This window comes from Parasteatoda tepidariorum, chromosome 11, assembly GCF_982258835.1.
Source record: "Parasteatoda tepidariorum strain Cologne lab strain chromosome 11, Ptep-v5.0, whole genome shotgun sequence".
NCBI classification, from domain to species: Eukaryota; Metazoa; Arthropoda; class Arachnida; order Araneae; family Theridiidae; genus Parasteatoda; species Parasteatoda tepidariorum.
In genome coordinates this window covers 83,748,030-83,763,425 of record NC_141765.1, presented here as the reverse complement: position 1 = coordinate 83,763,425, position 15,396 = coordinate 83,748,030, and the positions used below count along the sequence as shown (strand labels likewise).

At 28.3% G+C, this 15,396-nt stretch overlaps 1 long non-coding RNA gene across 1 annotated transcript in view; it reads left to right on the top strand.

Annotated features, from left to right (window-relative positions):
* Window positions 1-15,396, top strand: part of LOC147801864 (uncharacterized) — a 39,097-nt gene that overhangs the window by 4,847 nt on the left and 18,854 nt on the right. Inside the window, exon 2 of the long non-coding RNA XR_015430407.1 lies at window positions 3,480-3,540. This is a non-coding gene — a long non-coding RNA (uncharacterized LOC147801864). The remainder of the gene's footprint in view (window positions 1-3,479; window positions 3,541-15,396) is intronic.

The window sequence follows — 15,396 nt, the reverse complement described above, 5'->3', positions numbered from 1 at the left end:
CGAAGAATAATTAAATACTATCAATTAGTTACACAAGTACAAATATTGAATATGCAGCTAGTGCTATTATTAAATTCACATAAAATATAATATACATTTCAGGATTTTAATAGTTTAAAATTCAGTCTAACTTCCCAGCTTGAAGTTATTTTGGCAAAGTTTCATAGTTTTTAAAATAGCTCTCTTCATCTTCCAAAAGTAAAAAAATAACTATTTATTAACGAGCTAATTAAGGAAAGTTATTAAGCTTTATTAAAATTGATATTTAATGGTTTGTAAATTTGTAAATATTAATCACTATTTTACATGCATTACTAGCGAAATATTCAGATGCTTAGTGTTTATTTGCTTTTTAAACGGAGTTTTTGAACAATATACCAGCATATTTAAAATATTTAGTTAATATTTTTTTGTTATATTACTATATTTATGGAACTAGAATAGTTTTTTTTAAAAACTGTTTATTAATAGCATAATATTAATACCATAAACCAAAAATGCTTGGCATTATTCTTACCCTGAACCGTAATAAACTAAAATTCAACTTCGTTAGTTAAGTTACATTCTTTATAGCAGAGAAATGAATAAAATATTGACAAACAGTTGTGACATTATAGAATAGAGATACCTCAAGTAACACAAAATTTCTTCATAATTTTTAATGATATTTTCAAACAATGCAATTTATAATATCATTTGGATATTTTACAGATATTTGGTGTTTTATTAACCACCTATAAATTCTAATACATTGATTTGACGATCCTTACCATTATTATATTTTAAACGTTTAAAAATATTTGACAATATGCAGGGTGTTTTGCTAAGATTGCCCTCAGTATGCATTTTTAGAATCCTTATCAAAAATTGAAAAAAAAAAACTCTACTATGTCTCGAACAAATTAATGTATAAGTGATTAAATTTAGCGAAATCTGACTATCACAGAAAAGGAAAGCATATGTAATAAATAATACGGCAGATTTGATTGCGAACAGAAACGGAGAAATAGAAGGTTCAAGTTTTAATATACAATTGAACCTCTTTTGATGTTTGTTACATTCGCCTTCGTCTGTAATTTTTCAAATTTTGTAGGTGTTTCTGTCTTTTACTCGTTTTTATATTAATTTCTATTTTCTTTTTTGAAAAGGGATAAAGAAATGTATTAAGAGCGGTTTTTACTGAACACCTACACCCAGGTTTTGAAAGCTTTATCTCAAAAACAATGATTATTGAATTTGCCATTTTGCATTTTGCCATTTTAAATTACTTTTAAAATGATGTGAAAATTAGCATACCTTACAATTTAAAGTTCTTCGCTATTAGTAAGTAATGAAATATCTGGAATTTTAGTTTTGTGTTATAAAAAAATTTCGATTGGCTTAAAAAGCTTTTTATTTTGTCATTTAAAATTTTGTGTTTTGTCATTTAGAATAGCATACTTTAATTTTTGAAAATTTGAAAATTAAGTTCTAAATTTTTGATATACATTGCATTTTAAAATTTTTCGACTATTGTGAAGTAAAAAAAATAAAAATAAATCATTTATAATTATTCTTTTGCATGTCTTTGGAAAAACGAGTTTAACGAGAACAAAATTTTTTCGTTTCGCTTAAAACATACATTTTCTTCATATAACGAAATATTCAAAATGTCAAATTAGCATTTTCAGATCCAAAAATGAATTCGCTCTTCTGTTTAAACTCTTGGTTATTGGATATGTTTATTCAAAGAAATACCTTTGGTTTGTTCTGATTTCATAAATATTAATTATATATAAAATAACTAATATTTATGAAATCAGATAAAATATCGTCTGCACTAATTAATTAGCGTATTTAGGATTATGCCTTAAAACTATGATTGAGATCTAGTAAGTGAAAATCCAAACATTTAGATCGAAAGTTATTCAATGTGTTTATTTATTCACTTTGGACATTAAACTTTCTTTCATCGCATTCGACAATTTTTGTTTTATGAAGTTATTTAATCAAACTGTGCAGGGAACTACTAGAACATAATTATTTGAAGTTTTTAATTACCTTAACGAAAAAAAATTATATTGTTTGGGGGGGGGGGGGAAATTAGACATTAAAAAAATTCCTAAGCTTAGGTTAACTATTTGTAAGGAGCACTTTCTACCCCTCTACCAACCTTGATTCTATGATATTACAGCGACAACTTAGTTTTGATCGTTGCAAAAATTCGCATTTAGAAAATGATAAATGAAGAAAATGCTTATGTTTGAAAAATTTTACTACTTTTTAATCCCCTCCCCTCAATATATTGTGAAAAAAAAAACATGCAGAAAGAATCACTGTCAAAAAAAAAATTTCTTGAACTAAAACGAAAATGCAAACATAAATTCGAGTTAAGTATTCGCAATCGCTTTACAAAATCAAAAAGCTTGCGGCTTTCGTCAATTTTTTCGTCAATTTTTTCGTTAATTTTGAATTTTCTTCATTTGAATTAATTAAAAATTGTTTTTTTTTTAAAATATAGCTGGTAGTTTGAATATCTCAGATCAGAGCCGCGATGGTTCAGGGGCTAGAGCGTTCTCCTCCCAATGAGGCTAACCGGGTTCTAATCCCAGCGATGACTGGTCGATACGAATCCGCATCCGGTTTGCACCGACCACAGTGTTGACGTGAAATATCCTCAGTGGTCGACGGATCATGGGTTAAAGTCCCATTGCCGCCTGGCTTACCGTGGGAAGTTCTCGTGGTCTTCCTCTCCATGTAACGCAAATGCGGATTATCTCCTTAAAGTTTTCCCAATACTCTATCCGGGAGTTCCCTTGTCTTCCTATTAGGTTCAAAATGACAAGGCTACGGAGTTGAACATTAGTAATCGTAAACCCATGAAATTGGATCGGCTGTTTAACGACGGTTATAAAATAAAAGTAAAATATCTCATATCATGTTAAAATATCGGTCATGTTAAAATGTGACCATTTTGCTATTACTTTACTTAAACGATGTAAAAAAGTAATACAGTACTACAGTAAAAAGAAACTATAAAACTTTATAATAAAGAATTAGTTATTAACTACACGTGACGAAGAGAACAAGCATAACTTTTTTTATTAGTAAATTATAAAGGTATTTGTGTAATTAAGTTGTTTTTAGCGAGTGAAATAAGAAATATTTTCAATTCAAATTGCACTCAATTTATTAAAACATTGGTTTAAAGTAATATTTTTTTTGTAGACTGTGAAAAAGCCGAAAGGAAAATTTAAAAGAATTTTTTTCAGAAAATACAATTTTTCACGTTTAATGTTGGATTATTCAAGATTCGTTAAAATTCAAAATTGGCACTTTGAAACTCGTTCCTTTAAACTCCGATTGAGAAAAAGGGGATACGCAGGAATGGGGGAAAGCAGTCTCTATTTCTTATTGGCGACTGATTTGCTGCGTCAGAACTTCAAAGCGAATCTTTCTTTTTTGATGTTCAGTATTCTAAAATACAATTTTCATTTCAGTTTTACCAGTTCTGTTAGCATCTTTTTAAAGGAAAACTTTGGCGTGGTGTTTAATTCGAATGTAAGTAATCTTTCATTTTTAATGTTTTTTATTAACTATTTTTTAATTAATGTTATTTTAACTATAATTTAGATAATGTTCTGATTTTATATTTGCAGTAGATTTAGCCTTTTTTTAAAAGCTATTTTTATCAGAAATTATTTTTATTATTTTTTTGTTCTTATTTTAATGTATGGAAACACATTTTGACTTTTTTGTGAATACATCACCTTAGAATGTTTTTTTTAAGTAATATTTGAAATGTTTGGAACCACTTAAGATACTTAACGCCATTTTTGAAATATTTTACTTCATTTGCTTAATTTGAATGTTTTTCTTTTGAATAAAACAAGAGTTCTAAAGTGACTAGGAGTGACTATTAGTCACTCCTAGTCACTCTAGTGATATTTTTTATTAGTTTATTTCCACGCTTTTTTATTTTTTTTATTTTTTTGCTTCAGACATAGTTTAAGTCAGGATTACTGGAGACATCTAAGTAAACAAATTTCATTAGTTAAAATTATTTCTTATTTGCGTAAGTATTATTTAAAGATTTGGCCAAACATGGTAAAAAATAACCTTAAAGGTAACAAACTTTTTAAATTCTAAATTTAGTATGATTATATAAGTTTAAAATAACCTGGTACACTGAGTCATGAATCTCATTTATTTTTGTAGCTAAATATATGTAAATATTAAAATGGAAATAATATACTTTACTATTTTTTTGCTAGCCGCAGATTTAGGAAAATGAGAAAGCTATTAACCCTTACTGCAGATGTTTGATTAGTTGTTTTAAATTGTGTCAAAATGTTTATTTCTTGTTTAAATGTTTATAAATAGTTTTAAATGCGCTATCTAATAGGTTGATAAAAGTAGAGAATTTATCGTCTGCTCCTGTTAGTTCAAAAATGGCGTTCCCGGAAACCACAAGGTTCCATGGAAAAGTTTAAAGGGTTTTCGTATACATTTCAAAAAAAATTTTGATTTACGTTTTTTACAAGCCCTTGAAGGTGCTTTTTTTGTTCGGTGTTTTTAAAAAGTTCTTGATTTTCTATCGTTTAAAAAACAGATTTTTTCTTAGCCGTAGCGATTGTCGTTCTAAATTTTAAAAAAAATGCATGATTTGCACAATTTTCTCAGCAATATTTATCGGAAACCAGTTATTTTATCATGATTATGTACAGTTTTTGAAATTTTTTTTTAAAATTTTATTGATTTTATGTTTATAAATTAAGAACAGTAAATAATAGGAAAAGAAATTTTTATTGCTGCAAAAGATCCGAATTATGATTTTTTCTGTAGTTTTTGGAAATCGATTAAAAATATTTTTTGAGTGCTTAAAAAGTGCTTATTTTTTGTTGAAAAATCTGGCTACGCACCCTGTTTAAGCTGCATTACAATATGTAAATGTTGCTATACCTTATGATAGCTGGTAAATTGAAGCTCTTAAAGCATTATACAATATATTATACGATACGATAGTAATTATACGATAAGTATTATACGATTAGCATTATATTAAAGTACGTCTTCGCCACTGTACAATACACAAAAAAAAAATTATATTATTTCTTAATGATCAGAATTTAGCGGAACTGTCAATTTTGTCAGTTCATGGGGTGACCTCAAATATACTGATTAATTAATACTAACATTAAGTAACAAATTCAGGCACAAAAACTTTTTTTCTCAAATAATCATTTTTTTTATTCAGGCAATTTCGTATTTTGTTCTTTTCTGAATTAACATGCAGCATTTCCCTGGCCTTTAAAATATGGGATAGACAAAATTTCGAGAAAATTGTATCATAAATATTAAGGAACATAAAGAAGCTATATATTTTTGGCGATAGTCCAAAACAAAATGCCAAACGATACGCTTCAGCAGAAGTTAAAGATCACAAAAGAACAATATCTAATTTTTGTTGCTTAGCAACCAAGTTTGTTGCTAAGCGACCAAGTTGACACAATAATAAAAAAGGATGAAATAAAAACTGAAGTTTTTTTATTTATTTAACATTTTGTCTTAATAGCTTATTTATTAACACAATGTTATTAAGCAACAGAAAATATTTGGCTGACAAAAAAAGCAATTATTTTCTCTTTAATCTCCTTCGAAAAAAAATTTGAATCAATTATTAAATTATTTCCGATTTTTCATGGTTTTGGAATTTGAACACCCGAGCTTTTTACGTCATTATTTGTGTTTTACTCTGTTTTAACTTGTTGAAAATCTTACACCAAACTCAAAATTACATAAATTCATGTAATTATATTCAGAGTAGTATGGTTAATCTTTTGTACACTTTGGATCGAATATTCCAGGTAGGGAATTTTAAAGACAAAAAAGTCTCAGGAATAAAAATATCAAGGGTCTGGAAGAGATTAAATTCTAATGCATATTCGCTAAATTTTATACGATTTACGATTTTTCTTTTTCTACAACTGAAGAAATTGGTTAATGTTTTGTGGTATTTTAAAATCATTAATATATGTATGTTTAAGAGTATTCGATGATCAATTGTTTAAACAAATTGCTTCATTCATTAGTTTACGTTATTTAATTAAAATTGGATTTTCGAATAGCATCCTGATGTTTCTATACATTCTGAAACTGATTTTCGTAAGTTTGCCGTAAATTGCTCTCCAATTACGATTAGCTGCATTTGTCTCCAAATATAGCGATTATTTTTTTTTAATTTCCTTTATTTCCAACTTGTTTTACGATTCTCACCATCACTACATACATATAGACGATGCAGTAGTCATCTTTTAAACAGAGTTCGTAACATAAGAAACTGAAATAGCGGAAACAAACCTAATAAGATAAAATGTATTTCATTATATTTATATTTACCATAATATTCAATTTTATTAGCTCCAACAGTCTGGTTAGAAAAGCTTAAATTTCGAAATTTTATATTTAAAGTTAAAGATTACTTCAAAATTACAATAATAACGTCTCGGTTTTCTTTTTTTGAAGACTACCTGAATCCTATTAAAATGCAAATGCTTACTTCTATGAACATGAAATTTTGATCAAATTAATGATCAAGCCCCGCATGTATCACCGCATACTTAATGATAAATACTTAATTGGCTTAAAAAATGTGAAGGTAGTAATAAAATACAAGTTTCTAGCTCTCTAAAAGAAACGTTGCAAAGACTCGCCAGACGTGAATGAAGTAAATGAAAAAGAAAATGTTAAGTTGTCAACAAAAAATGCAAGATTAAGGAAAGAGCCGCAATGGCTCAGAGGATTGAACGTTCGTATTCCAATGAGGTGAACCAGGCTCGAATCCCAGCGATGACTGGTCGATACGAATTCGCATCTGGCTTGCACCGACCACAGTGCTGACGTGAAATATCCTCAGCGTTAGGCGGATCATGGATTAGAGTCCCTTTGCCGTTAGGTTAACCGTGGGAAGTTCTCGTGGTTTTCCTCTTCATGTAACGCTAATGCGGGTTATAGTCCCATCAGAAAGTCCTCCACGAAAGCAAAATTTCTCCCTATTCTTGCAGTGGACTGATCGTTAAGACACGGTTCCCAGCAGATCACCGAAGTCAAGCATCACTGGCTGCCGTCAGTGTGCAGAAGAAAACCATGGAAACTTCTCACGGTTAGCCTGATGGCAAGGGCACACTAACCTATGATTCGTCTACCACTGAGAATATTTTCCGTCAGTTCTGCGATCGGTACGAGTCGAATGCAGAATTCATTTCAGCCACCACTGATATTCGAACCCAGTTCACCTCATTGGGAAGTGAGCGCTCTATCCCCTGAGCAATCTCTACTTTTCATTGATGTATTGAATAGATTAAATCTTTTAAATGGAAATCTGATTTAAATAATTTCTCTGGGGTTCATACTCAAGTTTAGCCGATATAACACCCTCTAACAGATATAACCCTGTCTTGCCGATATAACCCCCTCTAAAATATCAAAATTTATTTTAAAAAAATCAACTAAACGAGAAAGAGTTTTTATAATTCTGATGAAGCAGGGAGTATATTAAAAGAACAAGGACTAAAAGAAAAACGTCAAACGAAATTTGAACAGATTATATTTCATTCAATAAGAAGGTTTTAAAATTTGGAAATAAAGAATAGTATTTAGAAAAATCGTGATCATCTGTTTCTAAAAAATGCTTTATGTTTTCAACAATATTAAAAAATGTGTTGTAAAATATATCTTTATTGTATAAAGTTCTGATTTAGGTCAGTATTTTTTAAAATGGTAAAGCGTTTCGTAACTTATTGTAATATACTTCATGAAAGTCTAGATTTTAAAATATGTTTTGTAATATTTAGTACGAACTTTTTTAGTTGGCGAATTTTGAATTGGCGCCTTTCGTCCGGAAAATTCGAAATAACTATAATTAGGCGAAAATGATATTAGATTATAACAACCCTAGGAAAACAAATTATTATTCTCTTTCGTCTAGTTGAGTAGTGAATTGTAAAAGCTTCGATAGTTTCTAGTTTAAAGATATTAAATCTCAGTTATTTCACGTGATAATTATGTGATTTATTACTATAATCGGGAGAATTTCATAAATATGTTAAATCTCAAAAATTATTTAGGCTTTTTTTTAAAATTCCATTTTTCAAGGTTGGCTTTAAATTTTTGTTAAAACTGGCGATGTACTAGTAAGTGAGTTTTCATTTTCATTGTTACAATTTTCATATATTTTTATAATTGTTTATATATCTAAAATTGTTATTTTATTTTATAACTGTTTAAGTTAATAATTGTATATGTTTATATCAATAGTTTTGATTGAAATTATAGTTCAAAATTAAATTACTATTCCTATTATTAAATTAAATGTTAAAAAATAATAAATATCGATTAAAAGTTATTTTGATAGTGAGCAAAAAGTTTTCAATTAGCTTAAAAACTTCTCGAGATATGACGAAATACGCAGAAAATAAAATTTACATTGTGGAATTCAAACTTTGGATCTCTCTCTTGATCAAACTATGGGAATCATATTTCCCAAATTGTGACTATCCCTTGCATTTGACCCCTTGTGGCTCAGGAGATAGAGCACTCGCTTCCTAATGAGGCGACTCTGGTTCGATACCAACGATAGCTGGTCGGTTTGAATTCTGCACCCGGCTCGCACTGACCACAGTGTTGACGTAAAATGTCCTCAGTGGTAGACGGATCATGGGTTAAAGTCCCCTTGCTGTCAGGCTGGAAGATTTTGTGGTTTTTCTCTCCACATAACGTAAATGCGGGTTAGTTCCTTCAAAAAATATTCCACAAAGGCAAATTTTTCCCTATACTTGATTCAGGAGATCCCTTGTCTTCCAGATTGGGTTCGAAATTACAAGGTTACGGAGTTGAACATTAGTAGTCGTAAAACCTAAATTGGGTCGGCGGTTCAACGACGGTTATATGTAAAAATAAAAAACCCAAAAACATCGGGATCAAATATTTCAGAATTTGCGGAAAAATTTGTTTATCCTTAGATATATTAATGTCCTAAGATGTCCAATATCCTAAGATATCCACCTCTTTTCTAAGATGCAAAAAATAAATGTTAGTAAATATGTAATATTTTTTATTATTTTATTTAATAATAGTTAAAAAATATTTGAAGAGAAAAGTATACAAATTTTACATTATTTTTAAGAATATAATTTTTCATAGCAGAATACAAAAATTATAGCGATATCGGTCGAGTAGATCCTGAAAAACTAAATTTTAAAAAACGTCGTATTTTTAAATTAGTTTTCCCAGGAACTATTCGACCGATTTTGTTCAACTTTTTCAATTTTACCCATCGCATCGCATGTTTATTTAGAGAAAGTATGTTATTTGTGTCTGGTTTCGTAACAAAAAATATCGTCTGCACAAATCATATTGCATATTATAGTATACGTTGAAATTCGATTATTGGATCAAAACTTATTCAGGATGTTCACTATTTTTGCTCTCTGTACACACTTTTCATATCATTTTTCAATTTTATGAAGCTAATCTATGTGTGCAGTTATTTGCTCATACAGTCCCTGGCCAAATTATTAGACGCACTGTAAGATTCTATATAAAATTTTAATTATGAGGTGATACACTATACAGCTTTATTGTTTTCACGCGACTTGAAACTGGCTTGCACTTGTTTACGTTCGTGTTTCATTTGGTTAGCATTGTAATGCAATACGTTAAAAACAAATATAAATAGGAAGTATATAAAAAAGTATCGTGAATGAAACCTGATTACATGTATGTTTAAATATAAAAGTATTGCCTATACACTAGTGCAAAACATGTCATTATTAAGAAAAACTACACTGTGTCTCATGATTTGGTCGAATTATTATTAATATAACACCTGATATAATATTCTTTATTTATATAATATATCGTCTAGTTTATCCAATGGTCGAATTTATATTATATATCATCTAATTTAACCAATACGATGACGTAAGCAAGTAAAAACAATAAAGCTGTATATTGTATCACTTGATAATTAAGATTTTATATAGAATCTTACAGTGCGTCTAATAATTTGGCCAGGGACTGTAAATAAAGTATCTGGAATTTTTAATTTCTTTATTGAATAAAAATGAGTTTTTTTTTTTTTTTGTTTTTTTTTTGTTTTTTTTTGGAGGGGTTGAGAAAAGATAAGGAAAAAGTTTGGTAAATATTTAGGAGGAACTTGCTCTTAACCAATGTCCCCCACTCCCATGCTTATGTTTCAGCGACAACTTAGATTTAATTATTTCGTGCTAATTTTATAAAAATTAGGAGAATGTCTCGTCTTTAATCCCTCTCTCCTGGATTTATATATAAAAAATTGTAAAAACAAATTTGTTTTACAAGTAATCGTTGTGAAAACAAATTTGTTTTATAAGTAATCGTTGTGAAAACAAATTTGTTTTATAAGTAATCGTTGTGAAAACAAATTTGTTTTATAAGTGATCGTTGTAAAAACAAATTTGTTTTATAAGTAATCGTTGTGAAAACAAATTTGTTTTATAAGTAATCGTTGTGAAAACAAATTTGTTTTATAAGTGATCGTTGTAAAAACAAATTTGTTTTATAAGTGATCGTTGTAAAAACAAATTTGTTTTATAAGTGATCGTTGTAAAAACAAATTTGTTTTATAAGTGATCGTTGTAAAAACAAATTTGTTTTATAAGTGATCGTTGTAAAAACAAATTTGTTTTATAAGTAATCGTTGTAAAAACAAATTTATTTTTCAAAAAGTCGTTGTAAAAACAAATTTATTTTTCAAAAAATCGTTGTAAAAACAAATTAATAATAGAACCGAGCCAAAAAGGATACGAATATTATTTTACTGTTAATCTAGAGTTTGTTTTAATGTAATTAAACACGCTGTATGTTTTGAATAACTGGCATATGGAATATCCCTGATCATGTTATAATATCTAACATTCGAAACTATTCTTTGAAAATATTAAATCTATCAGGAAAGCCTTTTTGTTTTGTTACCATTTTGATCTGAAACCTGATGGAAAAAAACTAAACATAATATAACTACAGTCGGACCTCTATTTAACGAAGTCGCTTAATCCCGATAATAAGTTCGTTACACGGAAAATTCGTTCCATAGAAAATCACCTTTTGAAATACTTAAACAACACAAAACAGGTTTTAAATTCATAAACACTAGACATAATTAAGCTAGCAATGGATACATCTTTATCTTGTAAGCTAGTAACTGCTATTTATTATTTAAATCATAACCATAAAGGAAATCTGCATGGAAAGCAAGAATAAAACAAAGCATTATTCAGTACACGCATCATACATTTTCAACAAAAAAAAGCTAAATTTATGTATGAAATTAAAGCTGCATATTTTGCGAAAGTAATCTTAAACATTCATTAATTACCACATGTTTTCTTAAGTTTAATTATTATTGTTAAAATCCGTTAATTTTGTCTGAGTTTTTCGTTTGAAATGCAAGCAAAGAGTGAAAAAGATTTTACTAGTTTCTCTAAAAGTTAAGTGGCTACGAGAAACAATTCAAGGTCATTTCCCCCATAAAATACATTAACAAGTTTAAAATGTTTTATGATATTTCGGGGAATAGGGTAAGTTCATATCAAAGAAAAGTTCGTTAATCACTTCGCAATTTGGTAAGTTTTTTTCAGAATAAATTTCTATAAAGTTTTTTGTTCCTCCAAAAGAAAAAATAATAGCATAATAGAGAAATTTGCAAAATGGAAGTTTGTTAAATATAAGCCCGACTGTATATTAAGAAAAAGAAACAATTTAACGAGTCTCTTTGAAGTAAAAAAACAATTTACTTTTAATGCGATCTACATTTGAATAATAAAAATGAATTACATACTTTTTTTACTTGAAAAAAAAAAGTTTTGTGTACAACTGTTCATTTAAAAAAAGTAGCTAGTGTTGTATAAGATAGGTTTCTTCATAAAATTTATTAAAACATTGGTCTAAATAAATGTTAATTTCTAGCACAAAACACGCGGCTATTTTTAAAAGTTGTAGTCTATAATTCTATCATAGAAAGAAAAAATAAATAAGTTAAGCATTTAATAAATGAACTCTATTTTTATTTAAAAAAAAAACTTTAATGAAACACACGTTGAGTAAAAGTTCTTAAAAAACAGTTTGTAAATTTTGCAAAAGTTGAAAAGTAATTTTAAAAGAAATTTTGTTTAAAAGTTGTAAGATTGCTTCCCTTTTAAATTAGATTTGACGAGATGTATAAAAGTTCGAATTTTAAAATGAACATTTTAATCCTCTTAGCAACTACGATTGTAAACAAGATAGTACGTAGGAGAGAAGGAGGTGCTTTCATTTTCTAATGAGTGACGTCTATATTGCGTCACTAACTCTCAGCGAATCGAAAACCCGTAAAGATCTTAATTTGCATTTGTTCTCTATCTTAAATCTTTTGAATGTTCTGTGTTCTGAAAGAAAAAATCTTTTTTCTTTTCAGTTTCTGCTAGTTATCCATAGGAGTAGTTGATCCATAGTTTTGTGGGAGTAGTTGATCCGTAGTTTTGTGGGAGTAGTTGATCCGTAGTTTTGTGGGAGTAGTTGATCCGTAGTTTTGTGGTAGTAGTTGATCCGTAGTTTTGTGGGAGTAGTTGATCCGTAGTTTTGTGGGAGTAGTTGATCCGTAGTTTTGTGGGAGTAGTTGATCCGTAGTTTTGTGGGAGTAGTTGATCCGTAGTTTTGTGGGAGTAGTTGATCCGTAGTTTTGTGGGAGTAGTTTATCCGCAGTTTATCCTCCATTTGCAAGTAAGTAATCTTTTATTTTTCTCATATTTCCTTTGATGTAAATTTTGCTTAAATAATTTTTCAGTTGAAGATTTATTTTTATTTGGGGTTTTAATAACGCGAGTAAATACGATATACCTGAACATTTACTTAAGCTGAATTAGGATATTTTTTGGAAGCGTATAGTTTATTTTATAGCCGTCGTTGAACAGCCGATTCAATTTTGAGTTTACTGCTTAAAATTGACTGTAAAACTAAGACGAAATTAGAACGAATTTTTAAAAAAATGCAAACAATTAGTTTCTGTTGACATCTAACTTTAATTTAATGCAAAAATTCAATATTTTTTTTAGCTATTTTAACTATAGAATCTAAAGGCAATTTCTATTTTTTTAGACAAGTATGCGATTTTGTAAGTCGAAATCTAAAGTTTTACTAGGCCGTTTACTGGGAAAGAGAAATCCATACTTTTAAATTTATAAATTTTTTTTCGATATTGGGGATTTTTCATTTAAAAACATCTATTTTGTGCTAACATTATTTTGATCTCTATTAAGGAAATAAATAAATTGAATATTTATTCTTGTTGATAAAATTTATCTTTGTTTGTTAAGAAGAAAGTGTTTAGTAAATTAGAAATCGATCTTGTTATGTAATTACACTAAAAATTCAATTGGCAAATATTTTGATAATAAAATTTGATTTGATTAAGAAACAAAAGTTAATTTAATGATGTTACATACAAAATACATAACTGTAGTTTTATAAATTAGTTATATTTAAAAAATAATTGAACTTTTTAATTACGTAAAATACTTTTTTTGGAATGTAATTTACTGTTACATTTGTAAACTTCGAAATATTTGAAGAAGGTACAGTTTAGTTAACTCATATAAAAGCGTTAATGCAAAATACAAATTTTTTAACGTTAGTTACTAATCATTATGGAAATATTTATAATAGAATATTTATAATAATCTTGATAATAAAATTTTTACAATCCTTATAATAAAGTCTTTATAATCTTTATCATAAAATCTTTATAATATTCTTTATAATAAAAAAAATATCAACTCAAAAATTTTCGACATTAAGTTGATTTGGCGAGTTTTACAGTCAAAGGGAAAATCAAATGTGCCAACACTGGCAACCCTACAATTCGAAGAGATGAAAAAACATTTGTTTTATTTTTCATTTAAAATATTTACTTGAGCATCGACTAATCGTTCCCGGAAAAAAAAATTTCTTAGTTACATTGGAAAACGGAAATCGGCGTTTGTGAGTGAGAAATTTTTTTGTTATTTTTCGTTCTTGATAAACAAATATTATTTCATTAACATCAGTTTTCATTTAATTATCGCTCACGATTTTCCTGTTTTATATCATAATAACATTTATTTCTCATATAAAATATTTAGTTGAACATCGATCAATCGTTCTTGGTAATTTTTTTTTAGTCAAGCTGGAAAACTGAAATCAATGTTTTGATTGTGAAAATTTTGTTTTTCTTTGTTGATAAGCATATATTTTTTTTTATTAGTCAGTTTTCATTTCATTATCGTTCAGTATTTTCATTTAATTCTTTTGGTTTAACACTTAATATTTATTGAATGTTTTACATCATAATAACACATTCGAAAAGAATTAATGAATTTTTTTGTTACGTATGTATTACGGTATACTTTAGATATCTTTGAAACCTTTCTTTCGCAAAAAAATCCTTTTTCTTTACATTTTCACCTAATGTAAATCTGAATTCTATGTCGAAGAGTTTTTGAACAAAACCTTGTTAGGTCGAATTCTTTTCGAAGTAAAAAATGAATTATCAACTCGAAATATAACAATTATCAATTTTAATCAACTCTATTAATGCAAGTTTATTGTAAACGAATTGTTTTATATTTTTGTTGCTTTTAAAAATAAATTATAATTGCTGTATTTAGACTTATTGTCAACTATTATACACCTATCTTTTTTAGTAGTAATTCTGATGTACTATGACTCTGCGTTTCAGAATACTGTTTAAGAATTTTTTTTAATGTTTTTTTAATACTATTTAGAGCATATCGCTGGTTCAAAACTAAAACGACACACCTGTAAACGTATTATGCCTGCAGATGTGTCGTTTTAGTTTTGAAGCAGCGATATGTTTTTGATCGTATAATCTCGAAAACTCGCGATTTCAAAAGTTTTTAGCGTCCCTTCAACTTTGAAGAACTTTGAAGAACTAGAAAAAGAACTTTTAGATATATAATCTTATAACTTCATTAAAAGTAATATCACAGGTCAAACTTGTTATTTTTTTTTATCAAAATAGTTTCTAAACTTTATTTGCTGCCGTTTTAATTTAAGACTGAAGTTATTTTTAAGTTGGTAACGCAAGCGTACAGATTCAATCTAAGAACCGGGTTCGAATCCCAGTGATGACTGGTCTATACGAATTTCATATCCGGTTTGCACGGTGCTGACGTTTAATATTCTCAATGGCTGACGGATCATGGGCTAGCCCCCTTGCCTTCAGGCTAACCATAGGTTTCGTGGTTTTCCTCTCCACGTAACGCAAATGCGGGTTAGTTTCACCAAAAAGTCCTCCACGAAGGCAAATTTCTCCCCATACTTGATCCAGGAGCTCCCTTGTCT